At 50.1% G+C, this 17396-nt stretch overlaps 1 pseudogene; it reads left to right on the forward strand.

Annotated features, from left to right (window-relative positions):
• Positions 1–17396, forward strand: part of LOC144127261 (sentrin-specific protease 1-like) — a 31013-nt pseudogene that overhangs the window by 2290 nt on the left and 11327 nt on the right.

Consider the following 17396-nt stretch of genomic DNA (forward strand, 5'->3'; position numbering starts at 1 on the left):
CTTGATGGGGCTATAACCCCACACCAACTGCTACCTTGGTCGACAAAAATAAAGTTCATCCTCCTCCTCCTCCTGATCCAGGAGAGGGCACAAGTTGGTTCCGGTGGGTGTGTCCACTGCAACCGCATTGCGGCGATGATTGACACGCACAGCCTGAACTTCTGGGAGCTTAGAGAGCTCAGCTGCTATGGCGTCTTTGGTTGCAGATAGAGAGTTGGCTTTGGCACCAATGGGTATATATAAGACAGTTTCAGTGCGTTGACGATCAGCTGGTTCTTGTTCGAGCGCTCAGAAACGGACGACAGGGCCAGCATGAAGCCCGGTGCTCTTCGCTCGGCTAGCAGTCGACGCGGCCGGGGAGCGCCCGTTACTATTGGTCCGACGAGGGAGACCGGTGTGCGGGGCCTGCCGGATGCGCTGCTGCTCTTTCCCTTCGGGTGCGCCGGAGGAGGAGGGGTCTTTGCCGCTTTCGAAGAGGCAGCGTTGGTTGCGGAAAAGAGTTGGGTGTGGCCATCCCACGCCGGTATTGCATCATACTCCTCGGCAGGGAAAACGCCCTCGACAACGACTGCGTGTGCTCCGGTGGTCTTTCCTACGCTGCCGTGACATTCGCTTTGGACACCGTCGGGTGCTTTAGACCTGGAGCAAGGGGCATTGGAGGAGCTTTTGGTGTTGTCTGGGTGTCTCTCCCTGTCTTTGATCGGGTTGGGCTGGCGCTGCGTTGCTAGTGTCAGGTATCGCTTGTGGCAGTTCTGTGGTTGGTGCGCGGGTTCTGAGCCGCCGGTGTTTGACTGGGTTGTAATCGGGGATAGGTCCGCTAAATTTGGCGTTGCTGGATCGATCGGCGCGGGGTCGGACGTCCAGTACAGGATTGTACTGTGATCATGTGATGTGGTTGCGCCCATAGCTGCAGGGGTGCTTGTTTCCTTTTAAGACGAAAGCGTTGTTGCTGGTTGCAACAATGGGATGGAGCTTTTCTCTCCGTCTTCCACGGGTATGGTGGTGACGATGGTTTCGGAAGCTGCATTTGGCAGGCTTGTAGCAGATGCAAAAGGGGTGTCAGGGCTGCTTTCGGGGGAAAGCGGGCGCTGAGTAGCGGAAAATGACGTGACGTGCCTCTGCTTGCAGCTCAATGATGCGGCTGGCTTGAGCGAAGAGTTGCTGCAGCGCGCGTGTGCAGCCGACAGTGCCCGCGTGGCGGTGACGGCCGGCAAGTTGCTCGCGGAGGTTAGCGGGGACTTGGTCCATCGTCTCCTAAAGGCGGGAAGGTAAAATAAAAGAAAAAGCTACGAAAAAACAAAATGCCCGTGGCGGGACAAGCCCTGCGCGACTGTAAAAAAAAACGTTGCTCTGCGAGCGCAATAAAGACGGTTGACAATGGAGGTTTACAATGGAGGAGCGTTTTTATGGAGGGAAAGCGCTAAGGCGCCCGTGTGCTGTGCGATGTCAGTGCACGTTAAAGATCCCCAGGTGGTCGACATTATTCCGGAGCGCTCCGCTACGGGCACACCTCTTTCTTACTTTGTTCTTTCACTCCCTCCTTTATCCCTTCCCTTAGGGCGCGGTTCAGGTGTCCAACGATATATGAGACATATAGTGCGCCATTTCCTTTCCCCAAAAACCAATTAGTATTAACAATGGAGAGCACGCGTGGAGAAGCCATGCTATCGATAAAGGTGTATTCAGACGAGCGCAGAGGATCGCGGATGGTCCGGGCGCGTCAGCGCTGTCCGCAAGCCACGTGACGTGAACGTCACTACGGAATGAAGTCGGCTTTGCTCGATGCTGGTGCCTTTCGTTTTGGTGCGCTTTTCGCCCTATTGCAGCATTTTGTGTTCTCTTCGTATTTCTCTCTGTGTTTGCTGCACGTTTTTTAGCCTGTGCGCGTTGGAATGAGTGAAGTTGGGAAGAAGGTGCTCAGTGACTTAGCGACCGTCACATTTTTAGCTCTGGTTGAAAGCTGCCAACCGATGTGGAACATTGAACACACTGACTACCTCAACATCGCCCTAAGGAATAGATTATGGCAAAATATCGCTACGGAAAAGTATGTGCGATATCCCGAGTCGGCCCCCTACACAGTCGGTACGTAATGTTTTTATTTTTATATTTACTGAAACTTTCTAGCTAAGTGGGCTTTCGAACTTGCCCTTGCGATGCATTTTACTTTGTTACGATTCCCTACGCAGCACTCTTGAAGGCGCTGTTTGCAAATAAGCGCGCGACGTTCCGAATTGAACGCAAAAAAATTGAGGGCGTCGATGAGCGGCCAGGGCACCGACGAAGTTTACGCTGGCAAGTGGCGGTTTTACTCGTGCTTGGCGGCGTTCATGGATGCCGCAAGGAACGACCAATCAAGATTGATCACTGAAGTGTTTGGAAAAGTAATTTTTCCCATTCATTTAGCACGAAATGAGTGAAAAAGGCTGTACCGCATCTTGATGATGATGATGCTAGGTTTTTAATGGCGCAAGGGCAACTGGGACCACGTACCGCATCTTAAGTAACTCTTTAAAAAAATGTAATGCGATATCCACGAGCTCCAATACACAGGTTTTAGTGCGAAAACACTCATACGATCGTAAGAGCCCAGCAAAAATCTTGCATGTTGAATGCGTATCTTGCTCGTGCAGCGCTCCTTACCATAGCAACTTTGACGCCAAGCGGCAAGAATTTGGCCCGGGCAACCCCCGAAATTAACTTTGGCCGATCTGGACCAAAATCCAAGTCCAACCATAATGGGACGTGCCCGACATGATGACTACCTATAAATTTGGCCTGGGCTACCACCAAAATTTGACCGTGGCTGATTTCGACCAAAATCGATATTTATCATTGACCGTGCCCAACGCGATGGTGACTTCCAAATTTGTCACGGCTCATTTCCAAAAATTTGGCCCGGGCGACCCCCGAAATAAGACCTTGACCGCACTGTACCAAAATCGATGTCGAACTATAATTGGGCGCGCCCGACACGATGGTGACCTCCAAATTTGACCTGAATCACTTTCAAAAATATGGCCTGGGCCACCCCCGAAATTTGACCTTGGCCGATTTTGACCAAAATCGATGTCCAGTCATATCTGACCGTGCCCAACGCGATGGTGACCTCCAAATTTCGTCTAGGCCATTAACGAAATTTGGCCGGGCCATTGCCAAAAACAAAGGCAGTGCTTTCACACTATGACAGGTTTAACGCAGTAAAAATCTTAACATTTTTTTTAACACAGCCGCCCGGTGAAACCACACGAGACACCGGCTGCCAGACGACAACTGAAGTTGACCCCTCCCAAACGTCACCTACACAGCAGTGGCCCCAAGCTGACCAAGTGGCAGCAGGGGCATCTGCTCAGGAGACAGTTGCTCAAGAGGAAGTTTCCCGTACCTCACCTGCACAGCCGCAAAGCTGGTCAACCACCTCGGCCACCTGGGGTTTCTGCCTACGATAGCAAAAGAAGGGAAGCGAGTGACCTGATGGTCCAGCGTACCGAAGCACTGGAAAAAGTAGCCGAAGCATAATTTGTTGAAGACGACGGAGAAGATTCCGCAGGAACGTTTGGAAGAATGGTTGCAAGGTATACCTTCGAAAACTGAAGGAGAGGTTGCTGTGCGAGAGGGACATCACTAATAAAGCAGAAAATGACGGCCAAGCAGAGTCTTCAGATGAGTGGAGGTATAAACAGCTGTAATAGATGCTCAGTTCTTTGCCGTGCTTTATTTGTAAGCAATAAAATTACAAATCAGTATGACCGCTGCTTTCTTAAATGAAATATACATTGAGTATACACTGAAATTTATTGCTTACAACTATAACATTACAGTCATTACAACAAGTCAATAAAAAGAGTTGTCACTGTTCATATGTACAACTTCATTCTGTGTTCGAACAAAATTGAGCCAGTATAGTGAATCTAAGCTTATTAACATGAAAAAATTCCCTACGAAGGATGCTGTAATACTCCAGAAACGCGAGAATCTGAAAACACGCAGGCGTTATATGTTAACATGTGTTGTGCTTATGGTATGGATAGAGGAAGATGAAGGTAGATGAGGAAGGAAACGCGTAAAGTTTATAGAAAATTAAGAAATCAGAACGGCGCTGCATGAAACATTGATTTTTAAGAGAAAAATTACGTAAAAGACAACAGCAACAGGAACTGTCATAAGGAAAGCATTGCATATCAGTGTACAGTTAGGCAGATCAGATCAATTCACCCAAAACAGCCCGAGCAAGAGAATCACCATGCAGTCTTTTCTGCTGATCAATCAGTATATGCCATGTCCCTCTGCCATGGCACTGCTCCTCGACCAGTAAAGTAGTCCGAAGGGCGATCACGCTGTGAACATGCCATAGCCCCAAGCCGGCCCCCTGATGGCAGAACAGAAAAGAAAGTGCCCACTCTACTCTCAGGAGCGGCTTCGGCTGGTTGCACGGGATCAGCAGCCAGAAAGTTGTGAAGCACACATGCGGTGGCAACATACAAGGATGCGCTGTTTGGTTCTGCTTGCAACACAATGTGTGGAATCCTCTCAAACCGGAAGCGGTTTGGCATCGTCTCGACAATGACTGGGGGATTGAGGAGATCTGTCTGGCCACCAATCTTGACTGCGTCTGGAAGCGTTGCTGTTTTGTTGTCAATTGCTTTTTGCAGCGGAGTGGTCTGCTACACTCCAGCCTCACCTTGAGACCCCGGAGCACGAACATCAACGTATCTGAACCTGTAATTCGCATCAACAAGTGCAGAAAGCGCAATACTGAATGTTTTCTTATAGTTGAAGAACAACGACCCCGACTTCTTCGGCTTCACGATGCACACGTGCTTCCCGTCTATAGCGCCAATGCAATTTGGAAACTGCCACTTTTGTTCGAATTCTTCTATAACGACTTCTCATCATTCCTTACCCTTTGGCGTTCTCAAAACGCCTCATTTTAGTTCAGCATATATCGCTGAGCAGCTTTCCTCCAATATGGAGTTCACTGTAGAGTGGCCAAGTCTAAACTGGCGGCTCAGCGAACACTGCGTTTCTCCTGCACACACAGAAAAAAGAAAAATGCGGTTACCAGCTGCCTACTAAAGGCCCATTCACACTTGCTGATCGCGAAGGGCGTGCGACCGGCTGTCGCTTGCGTCCAGGGGGCGGCTTGACTGTACTGGCGTTTGACGTTGCAAGTCGCTTTCCCGAGTTGGCCTCGTTCGGATCAAGAGTTGTCGATCTGACTGTTGGCGGCAACAAGAAGCTGGATGTGGAACAAGTTTCCATTTACTTCCACGGCGCCGCTCATTAGTCAGCGGTTGGAGACTCGCAGTCGCAAATCTGGGAAATCGAATAGCGTGCGACCATCGTTTTTCGACCGAAACGGTCACGCAATCCCTGTGACTCGCAATTGTGAGCGGGCCGTAAGTGACCGCCTCCTCTACATTTTTTAAAAAAGAAACTGCCACGTCTAAAAGCAGCTGCAGACTGGGATCCCTTATACAGCTTGTTACTACTACACTTGCTTTTTGAAGAGATAAAGTAATACCCGTGCTACACGGGCGCTTCGAATGTCTTGCAACCGAATGTCATTCGGCTCGACTGCCGAACACGACATTTTTCGACGGCATTATTCGGTTCAGATGCCATTCGAGTCGACGGAGCTCCGTGGAGACATTCCACAGTTTGGAATGCCTTCGAAACGCGAACAGAGCCCGAAGTGACCAATAGGCGTTGCCGCCGCCATCGCTTCGCCCCGCCCATAGCCGCGCGACTGCTTTCGGCTCTGTGGCTGCTCATTTTGATACCCGCTACTCGCTTTTTCCTGGTCTTTGCTTAGCAAATAGCTCGTGTTCTGTCTACGTAAGAGCTTGAAGGTAATAGTACACCAATGAACATTTACCGCATGAGCATGAAATTTCTCCAGCAGTGCGCCGATGAGGACGGCTGCACTCATACTGTTGTTTACATCGCTGTTTACGAACAACTAGCGCTTGTTTTCATGACATAAAACGCATTCTGCGCCTTAGTTCTATTAAATAAGCTCATCTCTTTTGTACAGGTTGTACCCGTGCTTGTGAACGGAGTGCAACAATCTGTGGGAGGAAGCGCCGATACGATCGCTCGCCTGAGAAACACTTGACAGCCGGGCTGCTGACATCGCGTACGACCGGCGCTTGTCGCTAATTATCCAGACTTCCTCCGACGCGTTCAGTAGTTTATTTTAAACTGCTTTATTCAGAAGTATGATTGGTGACCATTCGCGGTAATTGAAACGGCATAACTTGTTATCCACAAAATAGCAAAGGCGACGACTGCTGCTGGCCGTAAAGCACCGCTCTGCAGTCTGGGTCACACCGGCGCTTCCCGTTCATCGTATGCGCGCCCTGCGATGTGAGCAATAGTTGATTTCTGATCACTGTTGTCAAACCTACATTCGTTATCATTTGCTTTCGCTAAAACTTGTGAATTCGCTCTTCACAACCGCCGAATTCACAGACGTAACCCTGCGGACTCGCTAGGCATAGTCGTCGCGGAAGGGAAGGGAGTCGCCGTCGATTAAAATTAATTTGGCAAGCTCTTATAGCTGGTGAGTCTTCGAGTGTGCACATGTGAAATATACCCGTTCCTTTCGCTTATTAACAATATGGATAAGGTAGAAGGGCGAATATATTCACACCGTCGCCTCATCAGCGTGTTTTCGCTCAGCCGCCGGCCTGCCGAGGACATGAAGGCTGACCGTCCACCGGTCGGATTCCTCGGTGTCGTTGGCCTCAAAAACTTGTCCCACTACCATCATATATGCTGCTGTTGACCGTGACAGTGTCGTTGTCACACTAGTGTGACCACCGCCGCCGTCGTCATCGTACACTGAAAACGAGCTGAGGAAATTTTAAATGCGCTTGGAAAGTGTCGTGTAGCGCCGCGGAAGTCCGTCGAGTCCGAATGCCATTCCAAGTCTCGAATGCCATTCGACTCATATGTCATTCGAACTTGCCCATGTAGCACAGGTATTACCCACCGGATGCAAGAAAAGGAAGCGTCACTTGTAGCCTCCTCCTAGCAAGCACGGATACCCGCATGGTGGCGTCCTGTCGCTCAGTCCGAAGTCGTACCCGAGCCAGTATCTGGTAGAACTGGTCTGGACTCAGTCGCACCAAGCGTTCCTACTCTGCCTGGTCGCAATAAGGAAGCTCCTCGTACAGCAGCTTCTGCACGCCCAGGCACTTTTTTTTCCAACCATGGCATCGTCCGACATAGCCGCTTTTTAGCGGCAAAGGCTTCCTCGCCGCCCTCAGACACTTCAGTGACTATAGCCAGTGCAGCGAGACGACATTTCCTATGGGCGTCCATGTTGCAACTCTGGGTAGCAGAGTATTCGGAGCCGCGCAAGCACGCTGTGGGAGAGAGTGCGCGCGGATTGTCCGCTGCATTCGTGTGAATGCTCGACGTGCGGACCGAATTGCGGATGCTTGGTGACGTCTCAGGATACCGCGTGGACTATCCGCGATCCGGTCCGCTCGTCTGAACCCACCTTATACTCCATGTTGGAAACTCCATGCTGGAGAAACTATGCAAGGTGGGTTCAGACGAGCGGACCGGATCGCGGATGGTGGTTATCGTGACACGTGACCAAGCATCCGCGAGTCGGTCCGGACGTCGAGCATTCACACGAATGCAGCGGACAATCCGCGCGCACTCTCTCCCCCAGCGTACTTGCGCTGTTTGCGTGGCTCCCTGGCCGCTCTTCGTAGCTCTCAATTTTTCACGTTCATTTCGAAACGTCCGGCGCTTATTTCCAAACAGTGCCTTCAGGAATCCTGCGTAGGGAATCGTAACAAATTGAAATGCATCGCAAGGGCAAGTTCGAAAGCCCACTTAGCTCGTAGGTTTCGGTAAAAGAAAAACATTACATACCGACTGTGTACGGGGCCGAATCATGATGTCCCACATTAATTTCCGTGGCGACCTTTTGGGACAACCTATTCCTTAGCGCCAAGTTGAGGTGGTCAGAGATAGAGACAAGTGGTAGAGGAAAGGCAGGGAGGTTAACCAGTAAAATGTTCCGGTTGGCTACCCACACGGGGGAGAGGGGGCAGCGTGTTCAATATTCCATACAGGTTGGTCTCAACGAGCCCAAAAAACGTGACGCGGGCGCTTCGTGACTGAGCGCCTTCTTTGCAACTTCACTCATCTTAGTAGAAACGACAAAGCAAAGCGGCCACTCACGCATGCGGACGCGTTCGAACACACAATAACGACGCAGTGCAGCAAATACGGAGTGACGACGCAGTGAACGAAACACGAAAAGGACACACAATGCTGCACTCGAGATGCAAATACGGCGAAAAGCGCGCCATAAGGAAAGGCGCCAGCATCGAACAGAGTCGACTTCATTCCGGATAGCGAGCCAGACGAGCGCTCGAGGAAACGTTGACAGACTTACAAGCAAGAAAGAGCAAAAACAATCCCGGTCCGCCGCCAACCCCGCGGACTGAAGAAAGCGCTCCCCTTTTTCACATGGTCCGCCGTCCGGGCCCGAAAAAGGCTGCGCCGCCCGCTCAGCCCCCACGTGCGCGCCACTCCCAGTGCGTGCCGTTCACCCTCCCCTCCCCAGTTGTGGCTGCTGCTGCTGCGGGGACCTGCCTTCCTGGACACCACGGACAGCGCGCGTTGCAAGCGGACATCCCCCTCCCCAGATCCCCTTTCCCCATCCCCGCTCCAAGCTGTGCCCCCGTGATATGGGTGGCAGAAATCGAGCACATTCCCCCCACGTAGCCACAAGAAGACGACGACTGCGAGTGTTTGAGTTGAGTGAAAACTGTAGATGGAAAGAGTTTTGGCCGGGCTCGGCTGCAGGAAGCCAGGGCCGCCACTGAGGCGCCAGTCCTCCTCCCCGACCCCATGCATTAGCAGAGCGGCGGTCACGTCGGCGCTTGACCTTGTCGCCCCCCGTTTTTTTCTGCGCGGCGCGAAAGAGAACTACGCCGTTTGTAGGAGGGACCCTATGGACCTCCTTCATGTTTGTAAACAAACGATGTGGCGCTACAGTCGCTAGCGAGCTCGTGGTAGGCAAAAGGTCGGGGAGTGGCGTCGCGGATAGGTGTTGAGCGCGGGTTTTCAAGGCTTGTAGGCGCGTTTCCAGTTTCTGCGAAACATAGCAATGGTCGATGCTTCCAACTTAGTAATTTGTCGAAGTACACGAGCTCGCATTGTCCACGTGCGGCCTATAAAGAGAAATAGTTTGCCACTGTATTGTATATATGGTTAGTAGTAAACATGTAGAAAGCGTTCCTGCCGTTTATTTATCCGCTAGGCATTGAATAAAACAAGTTTTGACACTCTGCACTAGCCGGAATGATTTTACTTCGGCACAGTAGTGAGGGGAAGTGCTGGCGTTGTTTCGTCGGAGCAGACATGCGCTCATCGTCTGCTGACATACTGTACGTGTCGCGCTGCGCGAAAAGTGGGGACAGCGTCGTGTCCCGGGCCGATCTCCTGTCTCGCTTAGCGCTGTTTTTAGCCGCATGACCACGCACCAGCCAAGCCGACTTGTCCTCTTGTTAAGTTGGTCGATTTGGTGAAAATTTTTGATTTCTAGAATTGTTTTCTTTCCTAGCCCTGAAGTCTAGTTTCGTGACGAAAAATTATAGCAAAATATTGAGTACAAATTTATAAATTACGTTTTTTAGAAGTGTGGTCGTCAAAAATTGTGAGGTAATTTCTTTGGTTTCAGTGCCGCATTTCTTTGACCAAAGCGAAAGTGAAGATGCCATAAACGAGGGAATAAACTTTAAGGTTCGTTTTGTGACCTCTCACATTTTCTGCGACTGGATCACTCACCTTCGTAATTCGCATGAAAATCAAATGATTCCATTTGTCGCAAACTGTTCCTGAGACGTTGAGGAGCGTAATAAATCTCTCGATTTTTTTCCCTACACGTGCAGTATTGTGTTAGTTATTTTTTGTAAGAAGCGTTTTCATGTAACTATGCAAATTCATAAGTACTGATCATATAGAAAAAGAACTGATCGCGTCATCATACAGAACAGGGCTTTATGTACATGCTGGCATAAAAAAACTGCGCACTATCTACTCAATTATTTGAGACCTTGGGGGACTTGACGACGGTGTTAATTATAATTACCCAGAACTGCACCAGGTATAGCTATAAATAAAAGGAATGACTGAAACTAGCGTGGGAATTTCATATTTGCGTCAAGTTTAGTTACATATAGCATGCACGAATAATAATAATAATTGGTTTTTTGGTGGAAAGGAAATGGCGCAGTATCTGTCTCATATATCGTTGGACACCTGAACCGCGCCGTAAGGGAAGGGATACAGGAGGGAGTGAAAGAAGAAAGAGAGAAATAGGGGCCGTAGTGGAGGGCTCCGGAATAATTTCGACCACCTGGGGATCTTTAACGTGCACTGACATCGCACAGCACACGGGCGCCTTAGCGTTTTTCCTCCATAAAAACGCAGCCGCCGCGCATGCATGAATAACGAAAACACTTTTCATGCCGCGTCCCCTCTCAATCTCGCCACGTGTCTGTTAGTAGCACGCCTGCGGCTGCTTCTTTCCAAACAAGCTTCGCGATCATGTATTACCTCATGAAACATGACACATGCATGATACAATGAAAAAGCATATGGCGTTTTGCACACTGAAGGTACGCTATTCTAAGCACACCAACCGCGCAAGATTGACACAACTTACCAGACTTCTTTCTACTCGAATGAAATAATTACGTCGTCATATCAAGAAACAGTTTCAAGTAAATATTAAATGTCACAAAACGCATTCCTTGGGGGCGAGTGAACCTGTCGGCGCCCCGAGCACCCCAGCTCAAGGTGATAAGTACGTGTGCAGCTACATGTCTTTTTTTTTCCTTGAGCAATTATCAGCCTACTATCCTGAAGTTCAGGTGAATGAACGCAGTAACTTGCATGGTATTAAGTGCATTGAGTGGCAGTGCCTATAGACTCCCAGACTTCGCGCTTTACTACCGTGGCCCAGTGCCTGTTAGCCAGTTTCCGAATGCGGCATTTATGCGGCAGAAACCTATCGAGGCTAATTTAATATTTTTATGCTACTACGCGGATCCAGCAGTGACGCAGCTGGTCAATATATGCTGCTTCTGCAGTGCACAGGCTTGAAGCAGCCGCCGGCAACTGCGGCAGCTGCGGTAGGCACGGGCAAGCGGAACCTGTTTTGCCTACCATGCGAAAGTCGCTGCTAACATCAGCGCCACCGCATCTTCGTGACGTCGCGGGGTGAAGGAGGTCCATATATTGAGACACTCCAGGCTTCGTCGGCTGCTTAATGGGCGGGACGCATAACTCTTCGTTCACGACCGCTTATGTAAAGGCGCATGCCTTGCTCCCGAAGGTGCCGCTTCTAACAGCTGCGTTAAGCCGGACCTGACTAAGAGTGTAGTGGACGGCTTCGGATTAATTTTGACCTGACCACCTGGGGTTCCGTAATGTGAGCTGACACCGCACAACACACTGGCGTCTTTTAGTTTCGCCTACATTGAAACGCGGCCGCTGCGACAGGGATTGAACGTGACTCCTCCAGCACCGAAGCCAAGTGCTCTAACCACTGAGCCATCGCGGCAGGGTGCATTACCTGTACACACACATGCTGAAACGTGTATCGCAGCAGCTTGCTTCATAATACTGTAAAAAGCCGCCGGGGTGAATCAGTGGTTATAGCGCTCGGCTGCTGACCGGAAAGACGCAGGTTTGGTCCTGGCCGCGGCGGTCGCATCTCGATGAAGGCGACATGCTGGAGGCCCGTGTACTGTGCGATGGCAGTGCACGCTAAAGAACCCCAGGTGGTCGACATTTCCGGATCCCTTCCCTACAGCCTCCCTCATAGCCTGAGTAGCTTTGGGACGTTAAACTCTCATAAACCATAAAAAATACTGTGAAGCATTAAACGATACACCACGCAAACAAAGAACTGCGTACTAGTTGTAGCTATCACTATAGCTGTATAGTCAACACTGTTTGAGATAAAAATACCTACTGTATTCGCACTCCTACCATTGTCTGCCTACATGCTCCTATATGCTGATATATGGTATACTGAAATCTTCCCCAAATAAACGATATTTCCATACTGGCACTGTTTGTGTCCCACAAAAAAAAAGAACCGTAACGAGAAAGTCCAAGGGAAGGAAGAAACATACCTCCCACACTTAAGATAAAAGGTCCACAAAAGTAAATTTAAAAATTTACTCAGTTTTGTGCACCTAAGAACATATTTACAATGTACATATTTACAATTATTTGCACAAATAACATGCCTCCCTTTGCCTGCGGACAATGTGCGCAATGTTGATATTTGAAATAAATGGCACAAATAACATGTACCATTCTGCTTGGGAAATATATTCACAATTGCAGTCGTGCCCCGTGGATGCGACCCCGATTATAAGGACGACTCTAATTACGGACAGTTTTTCTCGGAACCAAATTTCCCTGTAATTACGCCTCATAATTATGGAAACTCATCCTGACAAAAGGACAGGGTAAAATGCACACCCCATTAAAGCCAATTTTTTTTGTGGCGCTAATGCGCGTAGAAAAGTAAAAAAAAAGCTCTACTGCCCCAACCGGATCATTCCTTTCCCATATTGTGAGTGCAGTACACCGGCGTGAGGTCGTGTCAAAATGCAAACGGCTGAGGCATGGCCTTTTCTTTTTGTACTTTCATCTGTGGCAGAGCCTGGGTGGCGAGCCAATGCGCCTTCCAATTTGATGTGTTGTATGAATGGCCTTGAAAAAAAAAACGATCTCTACCGCGTGTGCTGCGTTTAAAGCCGCATTCAATACCTTTCAACTGTGGTATGTATGCTAGCAGTTAATGCGGTGTGAACATCCTTAGTAGTACACACATCACCACACCTAGAGACAGCGACTTGTGTCTCATGTGCCTCGTTATTATAAAGTTATTTGTGACCAGAGCACTGTTCTTCAAACTTCTGAGATTTTATATAATTTCCAATTCCTTGTAGACTAGTTATACGTGCAGTTGTAGACTTCAAGTACGAAGTATTTTCCTTTTTTTTGTGCGTGATTCGTTATTACAGACGACTCGCTTCATGCACATTTTGCTCAGAAACCAAAATGTCTATATTAACAAGGCACGAATGCATTTACACAAATGAGATGTATCCCTCTGTGCGGGGGAAACGTTCATGATGTCCATATTTACAACTTTTTACACAAATAACTTAAAATCCTGATTGCGGAAGATATTCACAATGTACATACTTACAGTTGCACAAATGAGCTCCATCCCAGAAAATTATTTACAAAAACTAAACACAACTGACTACGCATGTTGTGCCTGTACAATTCATAACCTAATGAACGAAATGAACCTAATTTCATCTCTTCTAAGAAAAAATGCATTATATGTGGATAGACCCCAGAGAACAAAAAATAGAAAATTACTCCTTTCGAGACTGTTACGTCTCGCCTACAGCGCGCGGTATAGCCGGCGCGGATGCACCGGATGCCGCGGCTTCGTTCATCGCTGCCGCAAAGCCTCCCGCCAAGCGCGTCCAGGCATGTTTCAGTGCCACGTGCCGTCGTGCGTGCGTGTGTGTGTGTGCTTGTTTTGCCCACGCTTGTCAAAGCGCGGCAGCCGGGGAGAGGAGCTCCTAAACTGGGAGGCGAGGAGGTCTGACCGGCGCCGGCCTGGCGGACGCGCCCGTCACGCCTGAACATGTTCAAGCGTCGCCGTATCGGATGACTCTTCCCAAGCCGTTCCCTCTTGCCCTCGACTCCGAGGGTATAAAAGCCGCTGCCCCAAACGCCGAGAGAGAGACTTCGATTTCTTCCTGCGAGTAACGTGGTCGCCCTGACCGGCTGCTCTTTTGCGATGCCAGAATAAACAAGTTGTTCTGTTGCCAGTCGACTCTTCCTTTGCCGGGACCTTCGGATGTTTCCTGCTTTGCCCCAGGCCGCCAGGCCAACGCTACCCTTGGGGCTTGCAACCCAAATGCAACAACTGGTGAACTGGTTGCCAGCGGTGAGATCCCGACAACGGAGGCCAGCAGCGAAGATATGCGTTCAACTGTATGCTGAGCAGCTCAACGACCATCCGGGAGCAGTGCAACGAGCCCTGTGTGATGACTGGTTGCCTGCAGCGGAACGACTGCGCTGAATTCTTGGCTGCGAGGTTTGGTGAGTGCGGGACTTTCTTCTTCTGAGTTTTGCCAGGCTTTTGTTAGTGTCAGAAACAGAGCTGGTAATTGTGTTGTCGTTGCTGCCGGGTTAGTTTGCGGCAAGACAATAGTAGGCAGTAGAGAAAGCAGCATTCGGAGCAGCCATGGATTTGAAGTCGTTGCGCAAACCGAAATTGCTGGAGCTTGCAAGAGAGTTGGGTCTGGATGTCTCAGACAAACTCAGAAAACCAGAACTGCTAAGGGCTATTCTTGAGTTGGAGGCTGAGGATGACGAGCTGTCGGAATGCCTTGAGACCATTGAGGAGAGGGAGCAAAAAGAGAAAGACGAGCGCGAACGTAAAGAGCAAAAAGAGGAGCGCGAGCGTAAAGAGCAAAAAGAAAAAGACGAGCGCGAACGTAAAGAACAAAAAGAGAAAGAGGAGCGCGAACGTAAAGAGCAAAAAGATAAAGAGAAAGAAGAGCGCGACCGTCAACACGCTTTGGAAATGAAGCGTCTCGAGGTAGAGATGGAACGCGCTCGTAATGGAAGTCAGGCACACGGTGCAGGAGAACGGGTATCGTTCAAAATGACTGACCTGATGCGGCCGTTTAAGCTTGGAGAGGACATTGGTTTGTTCCTGGTTAACTTTGAGCGAACGTGCGAGAAGCAGGGGTTCTCTCGGGAAACGTGGCCACAGCGCTTGCTCACTTTGTTACCCGGCGAGGCGGCCGACGTAGTCGCTCGCTTGAAGAGAGAGGAGGCAGAGGATTTCGACCAAGTGAAATCAAGTCTGCTAAAAAAGTACAGGCTGTCAGCGGAGGCGTTCCGTCGGAAGTTTCGGGAAAATGAAAAAGGCAGAAATGAGTCATATACAGAGTTTGCCTACAGGCTTATGTCAAACATGCAGGAGTGGCTCAAAGAAGAGAAAGCGTTTGGTGACCACGAGAAAATTCTGCAGTGTTTCGGGCTGGAACAGTTTTATAGTCGGTTACCTGAGAACGTGCGGTACTGGGTCTTGGATAGGCCAGACGTTAGTACAGTGGCTAAAGCCGCCGAGCTAGCCGAGGAGTTTGTGACGCGTCGGGCTCGCGGAGCTAAGGACGGTCAAAAGGGTGAATTTGGCTCCAAGTCTGAGAGGCCGAAGTTCACACCCATGAGAGCAAGGGGGGACACGCGTAGTGCGGATGCGAGTGAAAGCAGTCCGACGGAACGTAAGGAGACGGCGGCAGCCGAAGCCGAACGCAGAAAGCGGTTCGAGGCGAGGCAAGCGCGCGTGTGTTATACGTGTCAGAAGCCGGGTCACTTTTCGGCGCAGTGTCCAGAAACAAAAAGAGAAGTCGTGTGTTTGTCATTATGTAGCACTGACGAGAACATGAAGCTTCTCGAGCCTTACATGCGAGACTTCCTCGTGAACGGGAAAGAGTGCCGAGTGCTTCGTGATTCCGCAGCTACAATGGATGTAGTTCACACCTCTTACGTAGAACCCGATATGTTCACGGGCGAGTGCGCATGGATCAAGCAAGCCGTGGAAGCTCATAGCGTGTGTCTGCCCGTAGCAAAAGTGCTTATTGAAGGACCTTTCGGAGCACTTGAGACTGAGGCCGTAGTGTCATCTAGGCTGCCCCCCCAGTACCCGTACCTATTTTCGAACAGGTCCGATCACCTCCTGCGCGAGAAGGGGCTTTTGTTTGGTGAGGCTAGCGTTCAGGCCTTAACCAGACCGAGAGTTCGGGAGCTCGCTGCAAAGGCGGTAGTTGCGGGGCCGACGTTGTCGAACAATGAAAAAGGGTCGGAGGCGCAGCAAGCTGATATTCCGAGCACGTCAGAACTGGATAAAATTGAGCCTGTAGCGTTGAAGGCACCAGGTACTGGAGAGGAAATGCCTGACACGGGAAAGTTAGAAGAGCTTCCGGTCGAGCTTCCGGGACTAGGCTCAGTGACGAACAGGGAAGACACTGATCAGGTCATTAGTGACTTACTCAGTAAAGCACCGCTGTCGCCTGAGCAGAAAACCGAACTACACCAACTCTTACAAGAGTTTCAAGGTCAGTTCTCTGAGAGGCCTGGTAGGACTTCTGTCCTTACGCATGATATAGAACTTACCTCCCCAGAGCCAGTACGATCCAAGGCGTACCGGGTGTCACCCCGCCAGCGCGATATTATGGAGGCTGAGGTAAAGAAAATGCTACAGCTCGGTGTTATTGAGGCGGGTGAGAGTGATTATACCTCCCCTTTGATTTTAGTTGAGGTACCGGGCAAGGAACCTCGTCCTTGCGTCGACTACCGCAGGCTTAATTCCATCACTAAGGATCAAATTTATCCGATCCCTAACATCGAGGAGCGCCTTGAGAAAGTTAGTAGCGCTCAGTTTATTTCCACCCTAGATCTTGTCAGGGGTTATTGGCAGGTTCCACTTACAGAAGAGGCTAGTAGGTATGCGGCGTTCATTTCACCAATGGGAACATTCCGTCCCAAAGTTTTGAGTTTTGGTTTGAAGAACGCGCCATACTGCTTTTCAAGCCTCATGGACAAAGTGTTGCGAGGACAGGAAGAATTCGCTTTACCGTATTTAGACGACGTAGCGATATTCTCCGCATCCTGGTCTGAGCATATGGCACACTTGCGGGCAGTGCTAACCCGCCTGCGCGAAGCGGGCTTGACAGTCAAAGCTCCCAAGTGCCAATTAGCACAGGCCGAGGTTGTATACCTCGGTCACGTGATTGGACAGGGTCGTCGCCGCCCCTCTGAAATAAAGGTGGCCGCTGTGCGAGACTTCCCGCAACCGCGCACGAAGACCGATATTCGGTCGTTCTTGGGTGTCGCCGGCTACTATCAGAGGTACATCCCCAGGTACTCCGATATCGCGGCTCTCCTGACGGATGCTCTAAGAAAAACAGAGCCCCAAACAGTCGTCTGGAGCGAGACAAAGGAGAGAGCTTTTAGCGCCCTAAAGAGCGCCCTAACAAGCCAGCCTGTGCTACGATCGCCAGACTATACCAAAGGGTTCGTTGTTCAGTGCGATGCTAGTGAGCGAGGCATGGGCGTTGTACTGTGCCAAAGGGACAATGGAGAAGTGGAACACCCCGTCCTGTATGCTAGTCGTAAGCTGACCTGTCGTGAGCAGGCGTACAGCGCCACCGAGAAAGAGTGTGCGTGTCTCGTGTGGGCCGTTCAGAAATTGTCATGCTACCTAGCCGGCTCGAGGTTTATCATTGAGACGGATCACTGCCCTC

Source organism: Amblyomma americanum, chromosome 1, assembly GCF_052857255.1.
Source record: "Amblyomma americanum isolate KBUSLIRL-KWMA chromosome 1, ASM5285725v1, whole genome shotgun sequence".
Lineage (NCBI taxonomy): Eukaryota > Metazoa > Arthropoda > Arachnida > Ixodida > Ixodidae > Amblyomma > Amblyomma americanum.